This window comes from Perca flavescens, unplaced genomic scaffold (genome assembly GCF_004354835.1).
Source record: "Perca flavescens isolate YP-PL-M2 unplaced genomic scaffold, PFLA_1.0 EPR50_1.1_unplaced_scaf_5, whole genome shotgun sequence".
In the NCBI taxonomy this organism is placed as follows: Eukaryota; Metazoa; Chordata; class Actinopteri; order Perciformes; family Percidae; genus Perca; species Perca flavescens.
In genome coordinates this window covers 20,001-28,756 of record NW_021166702.1, presented here as the reverse complement: position 1 = coordinate 28,756, position 8,756 = coordinate 20,001, and the positions used below count along the sequence as shown (strand labels likewise).

At 44.2% G+C, this 8,756-nt stretch overlaps 1 long non-coding RNA gene, 14 other non-coding genes and 13 pseudogenes across 15 annotated transcripts in view; 1 reads left to right on the top strand and 27 right to left on the bottom strand.

The window, feature by feature from the left end:
• Nucleotides 1-72: 72 nt before the first annotated feature.
• Nucleotides 73-181, bottom strand: LOC114551923 (uncharacterized; annotated as a pseudogene).
• A 104-nt stretch (nucleotides 182-285) lies between these two features.
• Nucleotides 286-404, bottom strand: LOC114551801 (5S ribosomal RNA). The gene has a single exon (XR_003692029.1). It is a non-coding gene; the product is annotated as a 5S ribosomal RNA (ribosomal RNA).
• A 103-nt stretch (nucleotides 405-507) lies between these two features.
• LOC114551945 (5S ribosomal RNA) lies at nucleotides 508-626 on the bottom strand. The gene has a single exon (XR_003692051.1). It is a non-coding gene; the product is annotated as a 5S ribosomal RNA (ribosomal RNA).
• A 102-nt stretch (nucleotides 627-728) lies between these two features.
• On the bottom strand, nucleotides 729-846 carry LOC114551784 (5S ribosomal RNA). Its single transcript, XR_003692011.1, has one exon. It is a non-coding gene; the product is annotated as a 5S ribosomal RNA (ribosomal RNA).
• A 122-nt stretch (nucleotides 847-968) lies between these two features.
• Nucleotides 969-1,087, bottom strand: LOC114551799 (5S ribosomal RNA). Its single transcript, XR_003692027.1, has one exon. It is a non-coding gene; the product is annotated as a 5S ribosomal RNA (ribosomal RNA).
• A 104-nt stretch (nucleotides 1,088-1,191) lies between these two features.
• Nucleotides 1,192-1,310, bottom strand: LOC114551948 (5S ribosomal RNA). Its single transcript, XR_003692054.1, has one exon. It is a non-coding gene; the product is annotated as a 5S ribosomal RNA (ribosomal RNA).
• Nucleotides 1,311-1,412: 102 nt separating this feature from the next.
• Nucleotides 1,413-1,530, bottom strand: LOC114551966 (5S ribosomal RNA). Its single transcript, XR_003692071.1, has one exon. It is a non-coding gene; the product is annotated as a 5S ribosomal RNA (ribosomal RNA).
• A 104-nt stretch (nucleotides 1,531-1,634) lies between these two features.
• On the bottom strand, nucleotides 1,635-1,753 carry LOC114551969 (5S ribosomal RNA). Its single transcript, XR_003692074.1, has one exon. It is a non-coding gene; the product is annotated as a 5S ribosomal RNA (ribosomal RNA).
• Nucleotides 1,754-1,857: 104 nt separating this feature from the next.
• Nucleotides 1,858-1,976, bottom strand: LOC114551890 (5S ribosomal RNA). The gene has a single exon (XR_003692043.1). It is a non-coding gene; the product is annotated as a 5S ribosomal RNA (ribosomal RNA).
• A 316-nt stretch (nucleotides 1,977-2,292) lies between these two features.
• Nucleotides 2,293-2,401, bottom strand: LOC114551938 (uncharacterized; annotated as a pseudogene).
• A 104-nt stretch (nucleotides 2,402-2,505) lies between these two features.
• On the bottom strand, nucleotides 2,506-2,628 carry LOC114551867 (uncharacterized; annotated as a pseudogene).
• Nucleotides 2,629-3,288: 660 nt separating this feature from the next.
• LOC114551774 (5S ribosomal RNA) lies at nucleotides 3,289-3,407 on the bottom strand. Its single transcript, XR_003692001.1, has one exon. It is a non-coding gene; the product is annotated as a 5S ribosomal RNA (ribosomal RNA).
• Nucleotides 3,408-3,705: 298 nt separating this feature from the next.
• LOC114551968 (5S ribosomal RNA) lies at nucleotides 3,706-3,824 on the bottom strand. The gene has a single exon (XR_003692073.1). It is a non-coding gene; the product is annotated as a 5S ribosomal RNA (ribosomal RNA).
• Nucleotides 3,825-3,928: 104 nt separating this feature from the next.
• Nucleotides 3,929-4,037, bottom strand: LOC114551934 (uncharacterized; annotated as a pseudogene).
• A 104-nt stretch (nucleotides 4,038-4,141) lies between these two features.
• On the bottom strand, nucleotides 4,142-4,260 carry LOC114551891 (uncharacterized; annotated as a pseudogene).
• Nucleotides 4,261-4,364: 104 nt separating this feature from the next.
• On the bottom strand, nucleotides 4,365-4,483 carry LOC114551976 (5S ribosomal RNA). The gene has a single exon (XR_003692080.1). It is a non-coding gene; the product is annotated as a 5S ribosomal RNA (ribosomal RNA).
• A 104-nt stretch (nucleotides 4,484-4,587) lies between these two features.
• LOC114551847 (uncharacterized) lies at nucleotides 4,588-4,706 on the bottom strand (annotated as a pseudogene).
• Nucleotides 4,707-4,810: 104 nt separating this feature from the next.
• Nucleotides 4,811-4,929, bottom strand: LOC114551821 (uncharacterized; annotated as a pseudogene).
• Nucleotides 4,930-5,033: 104 nt separating this feature from the next.
• LOC114551927 (uncharacterized) lies at nucleotides 5,034-5,142 on the bottom strand (annotated as a pseudogene).
• A 104-nt stretch (nucleotides 5,143-5,246) lies between these two features.
• On the bottom strand, nucleotides 5,247-5,365 carry LOC114551772 (5S ribosomal RNA). The gene has a single exon (XR_003691999.1). It is a non-coding gene; the product is annotated as a 5S ribosomal RNA (ribosomal RNA).
• Nucleotides 5,366-5,469: 104 nt separating this feature from the next.
• On the bottom strand, nucleotides 5,470-5,588 carry LOC114551771 (5S ribosomal RNA). The gene has a single exon (XR_003691998.1). It is a non-coding gene; the product is annotated as a 5S ribosomal RNA (ribosomal RNA).
• A 103-nt stretch (nucleotides 5,589-5,691) lies between these two features.
• Nucleotides 5,692-5,800, bottom strand: LOC114551905 (uncharacterized; annotated as a pseudogene).
• Nucleotides 5,801-5,904: 104 nt separating this feature from the next.
• Nucleotides 5,905-6,023, bottom strand: LOC114551854 (uncharacterized; annotated as a pseudogene).
• A 316-nt stretch (nucleotides 6,024-6,339) lies between these two features.
• On the bottom strand, nucleotides 6,340-6,458 carry LOC114551859 (uncharacterized; annotated as a pseudogene).
• A 104-nt stretch (nucleotides 6,459-6,562) lies between these two features.
• Nucleotides 6,563-6,681, bottom strand: LOC114551941 (5S ribosomal RNA). The gene has a single exon (XR_003692048.1). It is a non-coding gene; the product is annotated as a 5S ribosomal RNA (ribosomal RNA).
• A 104-nt stretch (nucleotides 6,682-6,785) lies between these two features.
• Nucleotides 6,786-6,904, bottom strand: LOC114551829 (uncharacterized; annotated as a pseudogene).
• Nucleotides 6,905-7,008: 104 nt separating this feature from the next.
• LOC114551922 (uncharacterized) lies at nucleotides 7,009-7,117 on the bottom strand (annotated as a pseudogene).
• Nucleotides 7,118-8,340: 1,223 nt separating this feature from the next.
• Nucleotides 8,341-8,756, top strand: part of LOC114551756 (uncharacterized) — a 1,884-nt gene continuing 1,468 nt past the window's right edge. The window contains exon 1 of the long non-coding RNA XR_003691990.1: nucleotides 8,341-8,427. This is a non-coding gene — a long non-coding RNA (uncharacterized LOC114551756). The remainder of the gene's footprint in view (nucleotides 8,428-8,756) is intronic.

Below are 8,756 nucleotides of genomic sequence, written 5' to 3'. Positions count from 1 at the left end.
ATGGTAAAATGCAATTACACGTGTGGTATAAAGAAGGAGCAGAGCCCCTGCTGTTGAAAGTGTAGAATAAAAAGCTTACAGCACCGGGTATTCCCAGGCAGTCTCCCATCCAAGTACTGACCCGGCCCTACCTTGCTTAGCTTCCGAGATCAGATGTGTTCAGGGTGGTAAGGCCTTAAGCAATTAAAACAGGTGAACACAAGCTATTTAAAGATGGTAAAATGCAATTACACGTGTGGTATAAAGAAGGAGCAGAGCCCCTGCTGTTGAAAGTGTAGAATAAAAAGCTTACAGCACCGGGTATTCCCAGGCAGTCTCCCATCCAAGTACTGACCCGGCCCTACCTTGCTTAGCTTCCGAGATCAGACGAGATCGGGCGTGTTCAAGGTGGTATGGACGTAAGCAATTAGAACAGGTGAACACAAGCTATTTAAAGATGGTAAAATGCAATTACACGTGTGGTATAAAGAAGGAGCAGAGCCCCTGCTGTTGTAAAATGGAATAAAAAGCTTACAGCACCGGGTATTCCCAGGCAGTCTCCCATCCAAGTACTGACCCGGCCCTACCTTGCTTAGCTTCCGAGATCAGACGAGATCGGGCGTGTTCAGGGTGGTATGGACGTAAGCAATTAGAACAGGTGAACACAAGCTATTTAAAGATGGTAAAATGCAATTACGTGTGGTATAAAGAAGGAGCAGAGCCCCTGCTGTTGTAAAATGGAAATAAAAAGCTTACAGCACGGGTATTCCCAGGCAGTCTCCCATCCAAGTACTGACCCGGCCCTACCTTGCTTAGCTTCCGAGATCAGACGAGATCGGGCGTGTTCAAGGTGGTATGGACGTAAGCAATTAGAACAGCAGAACACAAGCTATTTAAAGAACACAAGCTATTTAAAGATGGTAAAATGCAATTACACGTGTGGTATAAAGAAGGAGCAGAGCCACTGCTGTTGTAAAATGGAAATAAAAAGCTTACAGCACCGGGTATTCCCAGGCAGTCTCCCATCCAAGTACTGACCCGGCCCTACCTTGCTTAGCTTCCGAGATCAGACAAGATTGGGCGTGTTCAAGGTGGTATGGACGTAAGCAATTAGAGCAGGTGAACACAAGCTATTTAAAGATGGTAAAATGCAATTACACGTGTGGTATAAAGAAGGAGCAGAGCCACTGCTGTTGTAAAATGGAAATAAAAAGCTTACAGCACCGGGTATTCCCAGGCAGTCTCCCATCCAAGTACTGACCCGGCCCTACCCTGCTTAGCTTCCGAGATCAGACGAGATCGGGCGTGTTCAGGGTGGTATGGACGTAAGCAATTAAAACAGGTGAACACAAGCTATTTAAAGATGGTAAAATGCAATTACGTGTGGTATAAAGAAGGAGCAGAGCCCCTGCTGTTGAAAGTGTAGAATAAAAAGCTTACAGCACCGGGTATTCCCAGGCAGTCTCCATCCAAGTACTGACCCGGCCCTACCTTGCTTAGCTTCCGAGATCAGACGAGATCGGGCGTGTTCAAGGTGGTATGGACGTAAGCAATTAGAACAGGTGAACACAAGCTATTTAAAGATGGTAAAATGCAATTACACGTGTGGTATAAAGAAGGAGCAGAGCCCCTGCTGTTGAAAGTGTAGAATAAAAAGCTTACAGCACCGGGTATTCCCAGGCAGTCTCCCATCCAAGTACTAAACCGGCCCTACCTTGCTTAGCTTCCGAGATCAGACGAGATCGGGCATGTTCAGGGTGGTATGGACGTAAGCAATTAGAACAGGTGAACACAAGCTATTTAAAGATGGTAAAATGCAATTACACGTGTGGTATAAAGAAGGAGCAGAGCCACTGCTGTTGTAAAATGGAAATAAAAAGCTTACAGCACCGGGTATTCCCAGGCAGTCTCCCATCCAAGTACTGACCCGGCCCTACCCTGCTTAGCTTCCGAGATCAGACGAGATCGGGCGTGTTCAGGGTGGTATGGACGTAAGCAATTAAAACAGGTGAACACAAGCTATTTAAAGATGATAAATAAAATTACACGTGTGGTATAAAGAAGGAGCAGAGCCCCTGCTGTTGAAAGTGTAGAATAAAAAGCTTACAGCACCGGGTATCCCCAGGCAGTCTCCCATCCAAGTACTGACCCGGCCCTATCCTGCTTAGATTTCGAGATTGGGGGTGTTCAGGGTGGTAAGGCCGTAATCAATTAAAACAGGTGAACACAAGCTATTTAAAGATGGTAAAATGCAATTACACGTGTGGTATAAAGAAGGAGCAGAGCCCCTGCTGTTGAAAGTGTAGAATAAAAAGCTTACCGCACCGGGTATTCCCAGGCAGTCTCCCATCGGGGTACTGACCCGGCCCTACCTTGCTTAGCTTCTGAGATCAGATGTGTTCAGGGTGGTAAGGCCTTAAGCAATTAAAACAGGTAAACACAAGCTATTTAAAGATGGTAAAATGCGATTACACGTGTGGTATAAAGAAGGAGCAGAGCCCCTGCTGTTGAAAGTGTAGAATAAAAAGCTTACAGCACCGGGTATTCCCAGGCAGTCTCCCATCCAAGTACTGACTGACCCGGCCCTACCTTGCTTAACTTCGAAGATCAGACGAGATCGGGCGTGTTCAAGGTGGTATGGACGTAAGCAATTAGAACAGGTGAACACAAGCTATTTAAAGATGGTAAAATGCAATTACACGTGTGGTATAAAGAAGGAGCAGAGCCACTGCTGTTGTAAAATGGAAATAAAAAAAACAGCTTACAGCACCGGGTATTCCCAGGCAGTCAATTAGAACCCATATTTAAAGATGGTAAAAGTACTGAGCCCCGGCCCTACCCTGTCTCCCATAGCTTCCTTGCTTAGAGATCAGACGAGATCGGGCGTGTTCAAGGTGGTATGGACGTAAGCAATTAGAACAGGTGAACACAAGCTATTTAAAGATGGTAAAATGCAATTACACGTGTGGTATAAAGTAAAAGGAAAGCAGAGCCCTGCTGTTCCCAGAAAATGGAAATAAAGTACTTACAGCACCGGGTATTCCCAGGCAGTCTCCCCAGTCCAAGTACTGACCCAGGTGGCCCTACCCTCAGGTGCTTAGCTTCCGAGATCAGCTGTTGTAAAATGGAAATAAAAGCTTTCAGCACGGGTATTCCCAGGCAGTGTTCAGGGTGGTATGGGTAGGTCGGGCGTGTTCAATTAAGCAATTAAAACAGGTGAACACAAGCTATTTAAAGATGGTAAAATGCAATTACACGTGTGGTATAAAGAAGGAGCAGAGCCCCTGCTGTTGAAAGTGTAGAATAAAAAGCTTACAGCACCGGGTATTCCCAGGCAGTCTCCCATCCAAGTACTGAACCGGCCCTACCTTGTTTAGCTTCCGAGATCAGACGAGATCGGGCGTGTTCAGGGTGGTATGGACGTAAGCAATTAGAACAGGTGAACACAAGCTATTTAAAGATGGTAAAATGCAATTTATAAAGAAGGAGCAGAGCCCCGGCTGTTGTAAAATGGAAATAAAAAGCTTACAGCACCGGGTATTCCCAGGCAGTCACCCATCCAAGTACTGATCTGGCCCTAATGAGATCAGTGAGGGGTGTTCAGGGTGGTAAGGCCGTAAGCAATTGAAACAGGTGAACACAAGTTATTTAAAGATGGTAAAATGCAATTACACGTGTGGTATAAAGAAGGAGCAGAGCCACTGCTGTTGTAAAATGGAAATAAAAACCTTACAGCACCGGGTATTCCCAGGCAGTCTCCTATCCAAGTACTGACCCGGCCCTACCCTGCTTAGCTTCCGAGATCAGACGAGATCGGGCGTGTTCAAGGTGGTATGGACATAAGCAATTAGAACAGGTGAACACAAGCTATTTAAAGATGGCAAAATGCAATTACACGTGTGGTATAAAGAAAAAGCAGAGACCCTGCTGATGTAAAATGGAAATAAAAAGCTTACAGCACCGGGTATTCCCAGACAGTCTTCCATTCAAGTACTGACCCGGCCCTACCTTGCTTAGCTTCCGAGATCAGACGTGTTCAGGGTGGTATGGACGTAAGCAATTAGAACAGGTGAACACAAGCTATTTAAAGATGGTAAAATGCAATTACACGTGTGGTATAAAGAAGGAGCAGAGCCCCTGCTGTTGTAAAATGGAAATAAAAAGCTTACAGCACCGGGCATTCCCAGGCAGTCTTCCATCCAAGTACTGACCCAACCCTACCCTGCTTTGCTTCCAATATCAGACGAGATTGGGCGTGTTCAGGGCGGTATGGACGTAAGCAATTAGAACAGGTGAACACAAGCTATTTAAAGATGGTAAAATGCAATTACACGTGTGGTATAAAGAAGGAGCAGAGCCACTGCTGTTGTAAAATGGAAATAAAAAGCTTACAACACCGGGTATTCCCAGGCAGTTTTCCATCCAAGTACTGACCCGGCCCTACCTTGCTTAGCTTCCGAGATCAGACGAGATCGGGCGTGTTCAGGGTGGTATGGACGTAAGCAATTAGAACAGGTGAACACAAGCTATTTAAAGATGGTAAAATGCAATTACACGTGTGGTATAAAGAAGGAGCAGAGCACCAGCTGTTGTAAAATGGAAATAAAAAGCTTACAGCACCAGGTATTCCCAGGCAGTCACCCATCCAAGTATTGACCCGGCCCTACCCTGCTTAGCTTCCAAGATCAGACGAGATCGGGCGTGTTCAGGTTGGTAAGGCCTTAAGCAATTAAAACAGGTGAACACAAGTTATTTAAAGATGGTAAAATGCAATTACACGTGTGGTATAAAGAAGGAGCAGAGCCCCTGCTGTTGAAAGTGTAGAATAAAAAGCTTACAGCACCGGGTATTCCCAGGCAGTCTCCCATCCAAGTACTGAACCGGCCCTACCTTGTTTAGCTTCCGAGATCAGACGAGATCGGGCGTGTTCAGGGTGGTATGGACGTGAGCAATTAGAACAGGTGAACACAAGCTATTTAAAGATGGTAAAATGCAATTACACGTGTGGTATAAAGAAGGAGCAGAGCCCCTGCTGTTGTAAAATGGAAATAAAAAGCTTACAGCACCGGGTATTCCCAGGCAGTCACCCATCCAAGTACTGATCTGGCCCTACCCTGCTTAGCTTTTGAGAGTGGGGGTGTTCAGGGTGGTAAGGCCGTAAGCAATTGAAACAGGTGAACACAAGTTATTTAAAGATGGTAAAATGCAATTACACGTGTGGTATAAAGAAGGAGCAGAGCCCCTGCTGTTGAAAGTGTAGAATAAAAAGCTTACAGCACCGGGTATTCCGAGGCAGTCTCCCATCCAAGTACTAAACCGGCCCTACCTTGCTTAGCTTCCGAGATCAGACGAGATCGGGCGTGTTCAGGGTGGTATGGACGTAAGCAATTAGAACATCAGAACACAAGCTATTTAAAGATGGTAAAATGCAATTACACGTGTGGTATAAAGAAGGAGCAGAGCCACTGCTGTTGTAAAATGGAAATAAGAAGCTTACAGCACCGGGTATTCCCAGGCAGTCTCCTATCCAAGTACTGACCCGGCCCTACCCTGCTTAGCTTCCGAGATCAGACGAGATCGGGCGTGTTCAGGGTGGTATGGACGTAAGCAATTAAAACAGGTGAACACAAGCTATTTAAAGATGATAAATAAAATTACACGTGTGGTATAAAGAAGGAGCAGAGCCCCTGCTGTTGAAAGTGTAGAATAAAAAGCTTACAGCACCGGGTATTCCCAGGCAGTCTCCCATCCAAGTACTGACCCGGCCCTACCCTGCTTAGCTTCCGAGATCGGGCGTGTTAAGGGTGGTAAGGCCTTAAGCAACTAAAACAGGTGAACTCAAGTTATTTAAAGATGGTAAAATGCAATTACACGTGTGGTATAAAGAAGGAGCAGAGCCCCTGCTGTTGAAAGTGTAGAATAAAAAGCTTACAGCACCGGGTATTCCCAGGCAGTTTTCCATTCAAGTAGTGACCCGGCCCTACCCTGCTTAGCTTCCGAGATCAAATGAGATCGGGCATGTTCAGAGTGGTATGGACGTAAGCAATTAGAACAGGTGAACACAAGCTATTTAAAGATGGTAAAATGCAATTACACATGTGGTATAAAGAAGGAGCAGAGCCCCTGCTGTTGAAAGTGTAGAATAAAATGCTTACAGCACCGGGTATTCCCAGGCAGTCCCCATCCAAGTACTGACCCGGCCCTATTCTGCTTAGCTTTCAAGATCGGGGGTGTTCAGGGTGGTAAGGCCGTAAGCAATTGAAACAGGTGAACACAAGCTATTTAAAGATGGTAAAATGCAATTACAAGTGTGGTATAAAGAAGGAGCAGAGCCCCTGCTGTTGAAAGTGTAGAATAAAAAGCTTACAGCACCGGGTATTCCCAGGCAGTCTCCCATCCAAGTACTGACCCGGCCCTACCCTGCTTAGCTTCTGAGATTAGATGAGATTGGGCATGTTCAGGGTGGTATGGACGTAAGCAATTAGAACAGGTGAACACAAGCTATCTAAAGATGGTAAAATGCAATTACACGTGTGGTATAAAGAAAAAGCAGCGCCCCTGCTTTTGTAAAATGGAAATAAAAAGCTTACAGCACCGGGTATTCCCAGGCAGTCACCCATTCAAGTACTGACCCGGCCCTACCCTGCTTAGCTTCCGAGATCAAATGAGATCGGGCATGTTCAGGGTGGTATGGACGTAAGCAATTAGAACAGGTGAACACAAGCTATTTAAAGATGGTAAAATGCAATTACACGTGTGGTATAAAGAAGGAGCAGAGCCCCGGCTGTTGTAAAATGGAAATAAAAAGCTTACAGCACCGGGTATTCCCAGGCAGTCACCCATCCAAGTATTGACCCGGCCCTACCCTGCTTAGCTTCCAAGATCAGACGAGATCGGGCGTGTTGAAGGTGGTATGGACGTAAGCAATTAGAACAGGTGAACACAAGCTATTTAAAGATGGTAAAATGCAATTACACGTGTGGTATAAAGAAGGAGCAGAGCCCCTGCTGTTGAAAGTGTAGAATAAAAAGCTTACAGCACCGGGTATTCCCAGGCAGTCTCCCATCCAAGTACTGACCCGGCCCTACCTTGCTTAGTTTCCGAGATCAGATGTGTTCAAGGTGGTATGGACGTAATCAATTAGAACAGGTGAACACAAGCTATTTAAAGATGGTAAAATGGCAACCCAGTATCACGCCTAAGCGTGTAATACACCCGCTGGTCCACTGGGTTTTGCGTGTCAGTGTCACGGTTTGCCTCGCCGAGGCGTGAACATTACACGCATTATGAAGGTACTATACCAGCAGGGGGCGATACTTTTCCTCAATGCCAACAATTCCCCGCCGACCAAAGAGAAGAATAGTATATTCCAACTTCCTTCCCTACCAGGTAAGAGGAAGATACATCCTTGATAGATTAATGTATTTTAAGTAATGAATTGCTTTTGTTTCAACTGTGTTAACTATATTACCTGTAAGTGTTGCCATGTTAATTTAATTTCGTGGTAGAAAGCCGAAGGTTATTAACGTTAGAGATGGGAATTGAAGGATTTAGGAAATAAGTAGCATAAATAAGCTAGCGCTAGCTCGTTTTAGCATTCCAACGTTAGCTAAAAGGCTAGCTTTATATAGTTTTAATTCATTAATGGCTTTTGTTTAAACTGTTATAGATTGTCTATGAGTGTTGCCATGTTAATTGCATTGCGGTAGAGAGCTGAAGGTTATTAACTAGCTAATAAGGTAACGTGATTTACATGAATACCTAACGTTAGCTCTATCGTTAGCTGCTGAAAGGCTATCTTGACAGGTCCGGACGCGATCCGTCGGAACTGGTCATGTCGTGTCGGTTGGATCTATTTAAGCAATCATTTATCCTTATTTTGCGTACTTTCAATAATGCTGTAAAGTGTTGTAAACATAGTTTTAGCCTACGTTACCTCTGACATTATGTGTATTCGTGAACTGTAACGTTAGAGCTTTGTAATAGTGAGCTCAAATAGCAAACGTTACTGTCCCTTATTTTGCTAATATTCATGCAGTTTACATGTTGAGTATGACTAAATACAAATTGTTTACATTAATCAACATCTCCATCAAGGTTATATTTTTTTTTCATTTTGATACACTTCTGTATTTTTAATGTGAGAAATTCATGCTTGCTGCAAGATAAATAACCATGTTGTGTTTTTATTTTCCTCTCTTTGACAGCTCCTGTTACCAACCACCCTTATCCCTATTACATCCACCTCTACAGTACCTGCTTTAATAATAAACCAACGGCTCTTTTAAGAGCCACTCCTAATATTTTCAAGACACACACACACACACAGACATTTTCTCTCTCTCTCTCTCTCTCTCTCTCTCTCTCTCTCTCTCTGTCTCGCTCACTCTCTCTGTCTTGCGCTTGCGCCAGCGCTGCGATCTCCTCTAGAAGGCCTACTGTCTTCAAGTAAGTATTGTCATTCTATTCCTTCTTTTGTATTTCACATTACTGTCTTACTGACCAAAAAACACAGTGCATGAACATTTGAACATGCCTATGGCATTCTTTTTTTTCTGACAATGTTTTTGTCTCACTTATTGGCCTATTATCTTCAAGTGAGTATTGTCATTGTATTCCTTGTATATTCTTTCACATAAGGGACTTGAAAACATTATACTGCGCGGCCTTCATATTTAACCACATTCTGTCTAATACAAGCTGCATCATGTCAAAATGCTTTAACGTAATTTACAGAAATATCGTTAGTCTAATATTAACATTTTGATTTCTGATTT